Source organism: Phoxinus phoxinus (genome assembly GCF_949152265.1).
Source record: "Phoxinus phoxinus genome assembly, chromosome: 9".
Classification (NCBI taxonomy): Eukaryota; Metazoa; Chordata; class Actinopteri; order Cypriniformes; family Leuciscidae; genus Phoxinus; species Phoxinus phoxinus.
The window spans coordinates 2,312,373-2,326,011 of record NC_136884.1 but is presented as its reverse complement, the minus strand read 5'-3'; the positions used below and the strand labels follow the sequence as shown (position 1 = coordinate 2,326,011).

The window sequence follows — 13,639 nt, the reverse complement described above, 5'->3', positions numbered from 1 at the left end:
AATTATAAACCTGCGCACATATATTCAAATGCGCATAACTATTGAATTAGTTCTTGATGCGCACGTGAGCGCCATCAGCGTTTCTCACAGGTTCGAGTTTAAAGTGTGTGTAGAGAGAACGGTGTCGTCTTAGCGGTCTCTAATTTAATAACTAATGATCCTTTCGACGGAAGTGAATCAATCAAAACTAACTTTAGCTGGAAAATATCTTTATTCAAGAACCGCTATAAAGCCAAAACAATCTCTGTTACCTTAAATTATCCGTTTATCACTGTAAAGTTGCTTTGAAACAATCTACATTGTTAAAAGCGCTATATAAATGAAGATGACTTGACTTGACTTATTCCAAGATTAACATGACTTCCAGTTCGACTTCATCCATGAGTGTTCCTTCAAGTGATGAGGTTACTTTAGAAAACTATTTAGTTATTTAGTCAGTTAACATGTAGGTTATGACCAAAACGAATAATAGTTTTACATTTTTGTTATTTTGGTACCATTTCATTGCTAACATCAGCTATCAGGTTTCCCAAACAAACGCAAGCTAATCTTAGTAAAGTATCAGTGCTATCGTTATTCTGTATGTACGAGATTAATAGTGTAAGGCGATGTTTACAGCGTAGGCTACATAATGTCCTCGAGAATAGGCGTGATCCTCAATCTTTAACAGGCTAAATCATTCGTCACGGTGCCACTGAGTGTCAAGTGCGAAAGGCGAAGCTTGAATTTCCAGGTATGTCCCTCTTTGGCTAATGTATTTTCAAGATGGAGGCGCAACATGGCGCAACAATACTTGATTAGTTGGTAGAAGTAATTATACATTAATGAGCACATATCATTTTGAAAGAACAAAGTATTTTTTGCTAAGAATCAACTTAAAAAATTACACAGTGTAGCTTTAACGCGGGTTCTGTTTTCTGGTCTTTAATAATATTCTCAAAACCTTAGCACAAAAATGTTGTTCATGGACTGTTTTTTTGTTAATGGAACGTTTTTTTTAAATCTTACGACTTTTTCGGAATGTTCAGAGAACATTCAAAAGTAACATTCCATAATGTTCGCAGAATGATAAAATGGAATGTTTCCTTAACTTTTGCATGTTTAAAAAAAATGTTCAGAGAACATTCAGAAACAACGGTTTCACTACTTAATGGTGATGTTAGAAAAACATTTTAAAATGCTACATTAATAGATATGAAAATAGGCTAAGTAATTAGCTAAATATATTGAGTAAAATGTTTTTTTTTCTTCTTTTAAACAATTTTTTATTTTTTTATTCTTACCGTAATTATCACATTTTTCCTGCCTTTTGCACTGCATTTTAGGATTGCCTTATAAACAAGAACTACTTGTTGGGCCGGATCACTTCCTCCGGTGCTGGTGGGACGGTGGGTTTGGTTGTTAATTAAGAAGCTTGTAATGGCTTTGATGAACCTCGCGAGTGCGACGTCGTTTCACTGCTGCCTGTTCTTATTTATTTAACAATATCTACTGTAGCAATATTACATTCATTGGCAAACAATTGGCATGCATATTCATGAGTTCAGGCCCCAACACTCAGCGTTCATTGTGCATTCAGACTGAACTTTTTCCCAGAAACGCTTTCAAGACAGACTTGAATAATAATGATTTTGTTCTGAGTGTAGCATTCATTTATTTGTAATACAAAAAGCTGCCGAGAACAGGACTTGTGTTGTAACAGGATTTTACATGTAATCTGATGTAAACAACATCCTTTTAAAGCTTTTTGTGGATTTTAAAGCAAAGAAGGAATCACTTTTTTAGTTGGTTTGCTTTACTTGTCAACTTTTAAATGTTTATATGAGTAATAGATGAACACATTCACATAGCAACATTATTGCACGGTTTTTGCAAATAGCAGATTGCATCATGACAGATATATGACTTTTATGACTCGCTATGGTTTCAGCATTTGTTTTTTAGCCGTGAGCAAAAGGGGTCTGTGTGGTTTTTGACGGCGATGTGCAAAATACGGCTGATCAATAGAGCGTCCATCATAATTGTGTTGAAACATACCAACCTTTGTACTTCTGAAAGCCTGATTCAATTACAAGCCACAGGCATTGAGATTACTTGTTTATCCAGTAGCAACATGTAGCCCTGTCCATTCAGTCACAGTGGCTTTTACTTGAGGTTTTTAGCCTTGATGTAAAAGGGAACAAAGGTAAAATCACGTCGCATTCACGCTGAGAGCTAAATTGGCGAGTGTAAATGTTTTTTTATAAATTCGCTCTGCATCTCAGTTTGAAGTTAAAGAGAAAGACTAATGTGTCGCACAGCCCGTGAATTATGAAACGATTTTGTGCTTCATTACTCCAGAAAGACAACATTTAGATTAAAATGTAATTAAGCAACAGATGCACATTATGTTGGGTTGAGTCAGCAAGAGCGTTATTGTTAGTCTCTGCGTGTTTGTGGAAAGGTCAGAATCAGTGGCTTATTTAGACCCCGAAATGCGCCACGGCATAAATCACACGCCTGGCACTGCGCTATAATGGATTGTGTAATGAAGTTGGCATTTTCATAAAGTTTTTTTTCTTCTGTTATTGAACCAGCCCTCTTAAGTTAATTTCAGCAGATGGGTTTGCTTGCGCACTGAAAATCATTGGCACCGACGCATGAGGCCAATAAACCTTTGCACCTTCCTAAATCTATTAAATTGCATCTTCTTGGCTGGAACCATCTGTGCACGGCTGTGTTTTATCACATGCTATAGTGGTTTCCCTGCAAATTAAATGAGAAAATGTGCATAAGCATGTGGTAGCTAATGCCTATTTTTGAATAATCCAGTGTACTTTACAAATAGCATTTGATTATTTTCTCTCTATTCGAAAAATATGTAAATCAATCAATTATAATAGCTACCGTGAAACTTGAAAAATTTGAATATGGTGCAAAAGTTCAATAATTAAACTTAAAAGGTGAAACTAATATATTATATAGACTCATTACATGCAAAGTGAGATATTTCAAGCCTTTATATGATTATGGCTTACAGCTTATTAAAGGGAAGCGGTCAGAATCCCTTGTCTCTTCAATATATCTATATATCATTTTGAGTGCTTATATTATTCCTATAAATTAATAATCAAGTTTAAGCATGTTTTCATAATAATTTCTATATTTAATGAGTGATTCACATATACCTTGAGTCATGAAAACCCCAAATTCAAAATTAGAATATTGTGAATATTTTCATAAGCTGTAAGCCATAATCATCACAATTATAACTAATAAAGGCTTGAAATATCTCAGTTTGCATGTAATGAGTCTATATAATATATTAGTTTCACCTTTTAAGTTGAATTATTGAAATAAATGAACTTTTGCACCATATTAACATTTTTCGAGTTTCACCTGTAAATAGCTTCTGTTGTTGTGCACAATTTAAACTGTAACTTTGACGACGAAGATGTGACGTGGGCAACCGGTCTGACAGCTGTCAGTCTTCTAGTCGCTGTGCCGAGAGAAATCTGAATCATCTTCCGAATCTCTCAGAGACGGAGAGCGTGAGCATTAGCTGTCCATGAGCTAGCAGCGGGAGCAACTTTATCTCTCTATGGGCTTCTCCTTGACTTTATCAGACTTTATGCCTCCACGTCCCCCGATTGCCCGTGAGCTTCTCCGCCGGTCTATACGGTAATCTCTCGACTGTGCGTCAGAGAGTCGCGTGATTATGACGCAATCGTTAGCCTATTTTTATAAAAACGGCTTCTACGGGGCCATAACGTAAGATACAAGGTAATGGAGCCTTTTATACATTGTCGTGTTTCTTTAGAAATAAATAATGGACAAATGGAGTCTTTAAACGCCTCAAATGTAAAGTTATTCGCTGTCAAAGTGACGCCAAAATGAATGGGAGTCAATGCTAACAGCAGGAGATGTTCTGCAACAATGGCGGCGCCGGGGAGGCTTCAGTTTCCGGCGGACCTTGTATTTGACTCTGATAAACGGATCCATACTGACTAGTGGGAATGGATGGCAACAAGCCCAGTGCATTATGGGTGTTGAAGTTTTCCAACCTATTTGGCAAGAGGAAAGACAACAGCAACTTTTTCTCTGTTTTCTCTAGTCAGGTAGCTGTTTTTTTCACCTTTCTACTGCACAAGTTTTACTGAAAGCACATTTGGCCTGTGGTGAAGTACCTCTTTAACGTCATAACCACAGTCTCAGATACATGCACTCGTCGGCCCTCAGGGGCCTCGTTCTCAGACGCTGCCCGCGGCACACGGGTTCAGGTTTGAAGAGCGCCGGCTCTCCGATGCTTTGGTGGAGGTGGAAACCTCATGAGGATGAGAGCGAGGACGCGTGGGCGAGAGGCCATGGGTGCCACTTAACTATTCCCACCGTTGATTTCCTCCATGAGGAGAATTAAGAGTGTGATAATGGACTCGGAGCGCAAAACAGACAGCGAGCTCATTAGACAGAGACACACACACACACACACACACACACACACACACACACACACACACACACACACACACACACACACACACACACACACACACACACACACGCACACACGCACACGGCTAAAGTTCAGGCCCAGTCTTTAAATTTCCTTCCTAGCAAAGGTCAAAACACTCAAAGGTTGTCAATATGTGGGTTTGGCTGTGAAATTAAATAATCACGGTGCATTTTATGACCGCTCACAGGGAACTTATTGGCAAGGTTCTCTCAAAGTTATCAACAAACGTTCGTCCAGTAACATTAAAAGAAGGTTCGTTACAAGTTTTATGGTTTTTAATAAAGATGTTAGCACAGAAAACGTATGTATTGTTTTAGTTGGACAAAATTAAGTGAGTTGACAACAAATATCTGCCAATGGGGTCATTTAAAAAAAGTGAATTCAAAAGGAAAACAAGTTTTATTTTTGTTTATAATCTACATTTGGAGATATTTGTGGTTGTTTTCTAAGCACTTAACATTTATGCTTTATTTTTTTAAGTAAAAACATTTTGCTTCTCAAGTAAATGTTTCTTATTGTAAGAATGTTTCGCTATTTTACTGAAAAACAAGACAGAAATCATTTTTTTTGCTTTTTTTTTTTTTGCTGTGTACATGCACCAATATGCCATCCTATAATAAAACTAAATAAATAAATGTAATTTTATTTTTTATTTTATTTTTTTATTTTTTTTACAGTGATAATCACAAAATACTGATTTAAAACAATGGCATGTTTTTTTTTTAACATTTATGCTTTATTTTTTTAAGTAAAACATTTTGCTTCTCAAGTAAATGTTTCTTATTGTAAGAATGTTTCGCTATTTTACTGAAAAACAAGACAATTTTTTCTTTTTTTTTTGCTGTGTACACTGTAAAAAAACTAAAATTCATGATTTGTTTCAACATTTTTTTTTTTACAGTGTACATGCACCAATATGCCATCCCATAATAAAACATACATTTAAATGAATAAATGTATCAAGAATTTTTACAGTGATAATCACAAAATACTGATTTAAAATAATGGCATGGTTTTTACAGCACATCTATTCCCAAAGCAGCTTTACAGAATAGAGCTTTCCCACAATATTACTATTCCTTTAAACATGCAAATGAGCATTAGATATTAGAACAAAATGCATGCACACACAGTTGAAGTGCTCGGCATTGTTTGTACTTGGACGTCCATTTGGAGCAGTGAATCCAGAGCACTTTGGAGTGTGTTTTGACTGCTAGCGTAGCGTCTTAGCTGCCCACAGTAAAGCCCGCTGGGACGAAGCAGATGAGTGTGAAATCTGGTGCCGGCTGAAAATGACGGAGAGTGCAGGAAGCTTCTTCAGAGACTGCTGGTAAACAACACCTCTTGTATTGACAGAGTGGCGATTTGTAGATGGAGTATAGCCTGAATTGTGCGCTCATTTTTGCTTCATGGGTCAGGCCAGACTCCACGGCGTGTGGGATTGAAATCCATGCACATCCTTTAGCTAACTTCTCCCCTGTACATTTTTAATTCGCTTTTCTTGCTGTTGTGGGATTTCCAGGCTATTTACATCAGCACTCGCAACGAATTGTGTGGCCAAGTGGTTAAAGATTTGGGCTGGTGGACGATCTTCATCTTAACCCGCTTATTTTTGCAGGCCAATTTTAGCACTTCTGCTTCCATCGTCCTGAACCGTCAGTGGGTTTTTGGTTAAATGCCTGAAATGAGGTCTGCGTTTAACACTAGTGGAGAAAATCCAGCTTTTAATGTTGTTTATGCGTCTATGTGGTGTTTTTAATATGCTTTAAGACAAACCATGTGTAAATTCATCAGTCAACACTATTGCTGACATTATTTTCTCCTTAAAACTGCAGTGAACCAAAGACAGTCTCAAAAACACGGTTTGAAATCGCTGGTGTTTCTGACGTCACAAACTACCTTGTAACCAATCAGATCAACGTGTGATCGTCAACCAGTGGATCTCTGAGTGAGTGAGTGACTGGAGGCGGGGCTCATTTGCATATTCATAGCTTCTGACGTCACAAACTACCTTGTAACCAATAAGATCAACGTGTGATCGTCAACCAGTGGATCTCTGAGTGAGTGAGTGAGTAGAGGCGGGGCTCATTTGCATATTCATAGAAGTGCACGTATACTAATTGAGGCAAGGGTGTTGAGTTACATTCGAGATATTTTAAGCCATTAAGATGTAATTTTAATATGAAACTTCGGTCATCAAAGATAAGTTTTAAGTGATAAAATTATTGACAATAGGGGTTTTATGATATTTTCACCACGTTTTATTCAATACATATTTTTATTCAATACACGTTTTACTCGTCAGTTTATTTGAAAGCTTCCCAAATAACAAAAACATGTTCTTAAAGATTCCCCTTCAAGTTAAAATGTCCAGTGTTAAAATATCTTGAATGTAACTCGACACCCTTGCCTCATTAAGTATTTTCGGTTCTATGAATATGCAAATGAGCCCCGCCTCCACTCACTCACTCACTCACTCAGAGATCCACTGGTTGACGATCACACGTTGATCTGATTGGTTAAAATGTCGTTTGTGACGTCAGAAACAACAGCGATTTCAAACCGTGTTTTTAAACTGCAATGAAAAATGAATTTGCACATGATTTGCATATTAAAAACACCACAAAAAGACCTATAAACAACATTAAAAGCTTGATTTGACTCTTCCGGTGTGGCCTGCAAAGATATGCCATCATCCCTGCAGTGCTATAGCCTCCTCACGCTTCACCTGAATGATAATGTCTCGTTCACTCGTTCTCGTCTCTCTGTCAGCGTGATTCGGGGCGATGTGTGACGGCGACAGGCGTCATGTGACCTGACAGTGCATCCGGCTCTCTCGGCCCCTCTGATCGGCATGGGAGGAGGTGTCCGTCACCGATAGCATGAACTCCTCCCCGCCTCACGGGAAGGCCTCGCACACTTTATTAGGCTGGTGACATTATTGATAAAAGACACAGAAAAAAAACGTTAGCAGAGAGAGAGAGAGCGAGAGAGAGAGAGAGAGAGAGCGAGAGAGAGAGAGAGAGAGAGAGAGAGAGAGAGAGAGAGAGAGAGAGAGAGATGTGTGACTAGTTGATTTGCTGTAGTAGATTGAGAGCTGGAGTCCCTCAGGAGCCCTTCGGTGTCTAATTAAAGCATGAAATGTTCACCGGCGGTGCCAATGTGCATCACAGATCTATAGACATCAATGCACTTCAGTTATACAGCCTGAGTTCAGCTCGTCAATGGAGACGCCACCTCTTGATTTTACAGATGCTTGTATATATTTAAGACATTTTATATATAAATAACGAATTTTTCTTAAATATATACATGCACGTGTGTGTATTTATATATACAAAATAGTTTAAAAATAGCACATTTATTATGTAAACGCGATTAATCGTTTACAGCCCTAATTTATATACTATTCTTTATTAATATTTTGGATTAACTTTTATATTTTCAGTTTACACTTTGTTTTGTTATGTGCTTTTGTGATTATTTTAATATTTCTTTTTAGCTTAAATAAATTATTTAGTTTGAAATCAGCTTTCTGTCAGTTGATACTGAAGACTGAAAATTGACTGTTTAATGTTATTTTTTAGTATTATTTTTCTTTATTAATTTTCTTTGTGGTTTCATAATGTATTTTGTGAAGTCAGACTATGTTTGTACATGTGTGCTGAGCAGAGAGCTGGTAGGGCTATATTTTGCTTAGAGGTATGTGTGCTATGTAACATGTTCTTTGCAGGGAAAGGAATGTTTCCACTGATGCAAGTATATCACTAATGTAAACAACAAGGATAGTTCTTAATATGTTGGAGGTGACGTGTACAAATGACATATACGTTCCAATTTTAAGAAGCTCAAAGCAACGTTTTGTTACCTTACATGGAAGTTGTAAGTCTCTCTGTGATGTATATAAGCTAGATCTTACTGCACCACTTCAGAGAAACACGGAGAAGCATTAAGGTATGATGAGAGGTGAGAGGAAGGAGGAAACATAGAGATTATGGGGTAAGGTAGAAGAAACCCAGAAACCATTTACATCTAGCATGATGGGGTGAGAAGATAGATAATGGGGAATAGAGAAATCTAGAATGAAGACCTTCTCTCATGTAGCCTTATTTTTATATGCCTGAGTTTCTCTCTGTCTGACACATGACACATGTTCAAATAATAAATCTCTTGGCAAGATATCAGGTGTAGCTTCCGTGATTCAACAAATATGGGGGAAGCACGATTTTTAGAATCTACAATACAAACAATTTTAGTTTTAGCTAACAATAAACTTAGTCACAATTTTAACTCTTTAATGTGTATCGCAAAATAAATATTTGTATTTAATTTGTTTTAAACGCTTTTAGCGAATTAGCAAGATCACAGTCATTCAACAAAATCGAATTATACCTTCATAATTTGGAATTAAAATATCATAATTTACTTTTCAGGCATTTAGGGATTTTGCATGAGAAAATGCACGATTTTTCATATTTGATGATTTTATTTTATTTCTATTTCAGACATGGATTGAGTATTTCTTGAACGTTAATAAGTAACATTTTGATGTTATATGATTTAAAAAAAAAATTCTTCTCAAATTTTACTACGGTAGTTTACTGTACTAAGGTAAAATGAAAGATGCTTAAACATCCCATGACGTTAAAATTGGAGTTTAGTTGCTTTTAGTCTGTGTGTCCATTTGCCAAACTTTTAACCAATCAAATGCTCCCTGGAATGAAACGGTCAGCACCTGCCTCTGATTATCAAGCCATGCTTCACGTCTGGGACTGAACACTAAACACTAAACTGGACGAGGCCTTCGATTTTCCTTCAGAGCTTTTGAGGATATTTGACCTGCTTTTTTTAAACAGGCTCTCACTCAAACATATGCTAATGAGAACATTTTCCAATACGTGAAGTTCTCGCCCAGATGATATTTACTGCTGCTGGATATCGTGTCATTCACTAATGTGTAGAAGAGGATGAAGGAAACTCTTTAATCGTGAGCTCTGAGCTACAGGACGGCGAGAAGAAAGGAAAGGTACGAATATTTTATCAGCTTCCCCCGTCCCCATGTAATTTTAATAGCTCTTCCTTTTGGAGTATCTGAGTGAATTATTCATGCGCAGGGACGAGATGAGAGTTTGTCACAGGAGGAGGAGGAAGAAGTGTGTGAGTGTGTTTTATTTGCAGTTTGATGGAGGCACATAATCTCCATTCACTTGACCACTTGCGTCACCCCTCGACTTTAATTCCCACATTCCCCAAGGCCAGCCGGTGCACTGATACCTTTCAGCTCCTCTTGAGCACACACACAATCCTGAAGTAGCGGAGAGAACGAGGGAAAAAAATCAGAGAGAGAATGAAATGGAGTTGCAGCGGAGAAAGTGGGATGGCACATGTGCAAGAGCCAGTCATGAGAAATCAGAAATAGAAAATCAGTCATGAGAAATCAGGAATAAATACGGTACGGTACATTTTTACGGTACTAAATATTTACCTCTAAATGATGCACCATTTATTTACCTGTAATACCATTGTGTAACCACTAGATGGCTGTGTAGCCCTGTATATAAACCGGGCTGTGTATTCCCTAGCTGTTGGAAACACTGTTTTCAGACATGATTACTAAGGCTATGTTTACACGGAAACAATCTGAAGAGAAAGCGCAAAAGTGGCGTTGCGTTATCACTTTTTATTCGTTAGAGCGTTATGAGGGGGAAATCTGTGTGCATATGGTGATGCAAAAGTGTGTGAAATTTGATGTCGTGTGCACTCCAGGCAGCTAGGTGGCGATGTGAAGCACTGAAAGAGACGCTGACACAGTTTTCATGTTTAATACGGTAAAGCTGCTGCTTTAACCCTCGGCGCTCTTCGCGTGTCGCTCAAAAATGAAAGAATTTTAACAGTTTTTTGTCAATGAAATTAATGCTATATTTTAGTTTGATAATGTTTTGTTATTTTCCTGTACCGGCGCATGCCTGTGACGCAAACGCGTACGCGACGCCTTCACTGTCTAGCAGACTTTTGCGGTTTTGCCGTTTTTACCCTTTAGACGGGAATGCGACGGTGGAGCGTTTTTAAGATCTTCACTCTGGAGGGTGGTTTAATTTTTTTGCGTTTTGGGGCTTAAAAACGCTCCACCGTCGCGTTTATCAAACGGTACCTATTGTACCGTTTATTCGGTACAATAGGACTTAATAGGGAGTGGCCAGGCTTTCCGTAGACGGGCTCTGGAAAACCCTCTATTGGTATTTTGTTGAGGGAATCAGGGTGATGCGAACTTCCGGTTTTGGCTTACAAAAATACATCACTACGGCAGAACTATAGAATTTAGAAATAAATTTAAAAAACTGCATTTTTTTTTTAAATGGCAGCACAGAAATGCAGAGAGTTTAATCAATACACACTCCTTTCCCATCAGACGAGAGAAGCGTCGTGTTCGGCCTGTAATTAGAGCTCGGACGGCTCTGAAAGACTCGAGTCTACTAGTTTTAATTAGAGTTTCCTGCACTCGGGTCGGGAGGTGGTTTGAGGTGCTGCCGGCTGCTAATGAGAGATGGAGTATAGTTATGTGAATGGCTGAAGCACACTGACTTGCGTATGTGATTAGCAGCAGGTGAACAAAACATTTTCGACTTAATATCATCTGGAAGTTAAGTTTATTAGCTAAAAAAGAGCTAGCGGAACCCAGTTTGGGAGTAGCTTACTAAAATTAGACATGCCACTAGCTTATAGCATAGCTGTTTGTTTTTTAAATACTGTATAGCTTTCCAGTTAGCTTATAGGCCTATATTTCCTCAACAAGTAAACATGCAAACATTGCTTTTTTGCACTTTGTATAATATTTCTCAAATTGCATTATATATTTGTGTATTTAGGAATATTTGTGTCAGACTGTAATGCTGTCTCTCAAAATGAGGCATTGGTTTTGGTGCCACATTCAGTAAATACTGCTATAAATCATATAGTTATTTATGTTTTGTTGGTAACTTTTTCAAAAGAGTCCCATAGAGATAGACGGAGGGTGAATCGACAACTGAGATGCACTTTCCCTTTAAAACGCATTTAAATAGATTTACATTAAATAGTTTTACTGCATTACACATCCCGATGCTCTTGATAAATGATTTGTTATTAAAGTGTCTGTTCACAAACCACTGTGTAGCGTAGCCATTATTTAGCATGACGGAAAACGGGCTTCAAAAAGCTATCATGATTCTCTCATTATATCTACACCTTGTTTATTTTAATGAGACTTTATAGTTTTGAGCGGTGAGTGTATTCTAACTGAAAAACCTCTGATTGGTCATTGAGTTCAGAAAGGTTTGTGATTGGCTACATTGCTCAACGCCTCAAAAACAGGTTGTAAATAGAAACCTTCGAGGCTCTCCGGAGCGCAAACACAGATCGCTTGCCGAATCTGTTTAGCCAATATGCTATTATTACAAAGAAAACTGATCCTAGAACAGTTATGAACAGCTTTTATCTCTAAAAGCAATCAGAAGCAGAAGCAGATATTAGTTTGAGTGAGAAATGCTGCGTTCACACACGTCATAATCACCGTAGTTTCGAGATGTGACGTTTTATTCTGAGCTGTTCGTCATAGACTGAAGTCTTACATGACACTATTTTCAAACTAAAAACAAAACTTTTTATGCTTTTTGGCCGTCCATTTACACGACAACTGTGTTTTGACGGCCTGAAAATGCAAACTTTTAAAATGGGTTTCAAAGTCTACATTTTTGAAAACGATATAGTTATCGTCTCTGTGTAAACTACTACAACGTTAATGTGACATCGCCATCTACTGGCATGGCAGCAGAATACAGCGTTTTTTGTCGTTTTCGCCGACTTCGTTCACATCTGTACGCACAAAAAACGCAAAGGAATAACTTTCCAGTTTTTGGTACATGGTTGTGGTGTAAACATTTTTGAACAGTTTTCTTTGTTCTTCTTGTTGCTTTTTTATGGTTTCTCATTAGTTCACTGATTAAGCACACCTGTCCTGTTTTACCCATCATTAGTTTGTGAATATCTATCCCTCCGCGTGTTCTCGAGTTTGTCCGTTATTATAAATGTGGTTGTCCTCTTCGCAGTTTTCAAGATTGCCAAATATTTTTTTGTTAATTTTCATTTTGTTATAAATAAATCTGCTGCACATAGATCCCGCTGCTTTTCATTCTTTGCTGTAACCGCATGCGAGACACTATTATTTCTTCATCGCATCGGATATCGTAGCTAATAACATGCATGCAAACCATGTGCGGTTCTCCTTCTCACTCCCAATGAATGAATCACAACGCAGTGGCACTTCCTGATAAAATCCCCTTTAATAAGAGACCTCTCCCTGTCATATATAATGAACTACAGGCCATTTTTCACCAGCCGCCGCTCTATTAGAAATGTGTTTATCCGAGAAGTCAAGTGTCCATAAATCAAAGCCGTGCCACGCTGAGAAGTAAACAGACACATGTGTTCCTGCTCGGCCTCTGCTATTGGCTCTCGATGGCGTTGTGTGTTTGCTAATTGACCTTATTAATTCAGTATGACGACCACCGGCTCCTTTCCAGGCGTAACATACAATCCCATCAGACTCGCTAATGAAACAGCAGCACATACAATTTCCATAAGATCTTTCTATCAAATGCAGTCAGTTGGTAATCCATAGAAGTTGGTATTTATGCCTTGATTTCCCCCCCGAGTATTATCCATCTGAATTCTGAACATGCTCAGCTCAGATTTCATGGGAATGTCTTGTTAGAAGAATGTCCCGAGCGCATGCATGTTTCCTTTTGTCTTTGGAGATGTGTGTCTTTGAAGAGATGTGGAGCGGCAGTCGCAGAAGAGAGGCTTCGGTAATCTCTCTTTACGGATGTTGCAACTTCCTCTCTGCAGGGACGCGGGAAACACACACAATTCTCCGATCTGGGTTGAATCCTCTTCAACAGAATTTAGAGGAGCTTCCAAGAAAAAGGGAAGCTTCGAAATCCCTGACCAGCTTTTAGACGGGGAATTATGAAGAAAGCTGAAGTGAATGTTTTATACAGGTATGCTAAAATCGACATGTTACTTCCGTATAGTGGGTCATATTTTGGATTAAAATACATCATATTCAACAAGAAAAAATGTAGGATTGGACTTGATTTTATCAATAGGGAA

The 13,639-nt window shown here is 38.0% G+C and overlaps 1 protein-coding gene across 3 annotated transcripts in view; it reads left to right on the top strand.

Moving 5' to 3' along the window:
- Window positions 1-13,639, top strand: part of grm8a (glutamate receptor, metabotropic 8a) — a 211,615-nt gene that overhangs the window by 7,121 nt on the left and 190,855 nt on the right. The window contains exon 1 of one of the 3 annotated variants that reach the window (XM_079622081.1): window positions 9,255-9,518. The exons of the other annotated variants lie outside the window; for them this stretch is intronic. The gene's annotated coding sequence lies outside the window, so the exon portion shown is untranslated. Of the gene's footprint in view, window positions 1-9,254; window positions 9,519-13,639 lie in introns of those variants that run through there. 3 annotated transcript variants of the gene reach the window in all.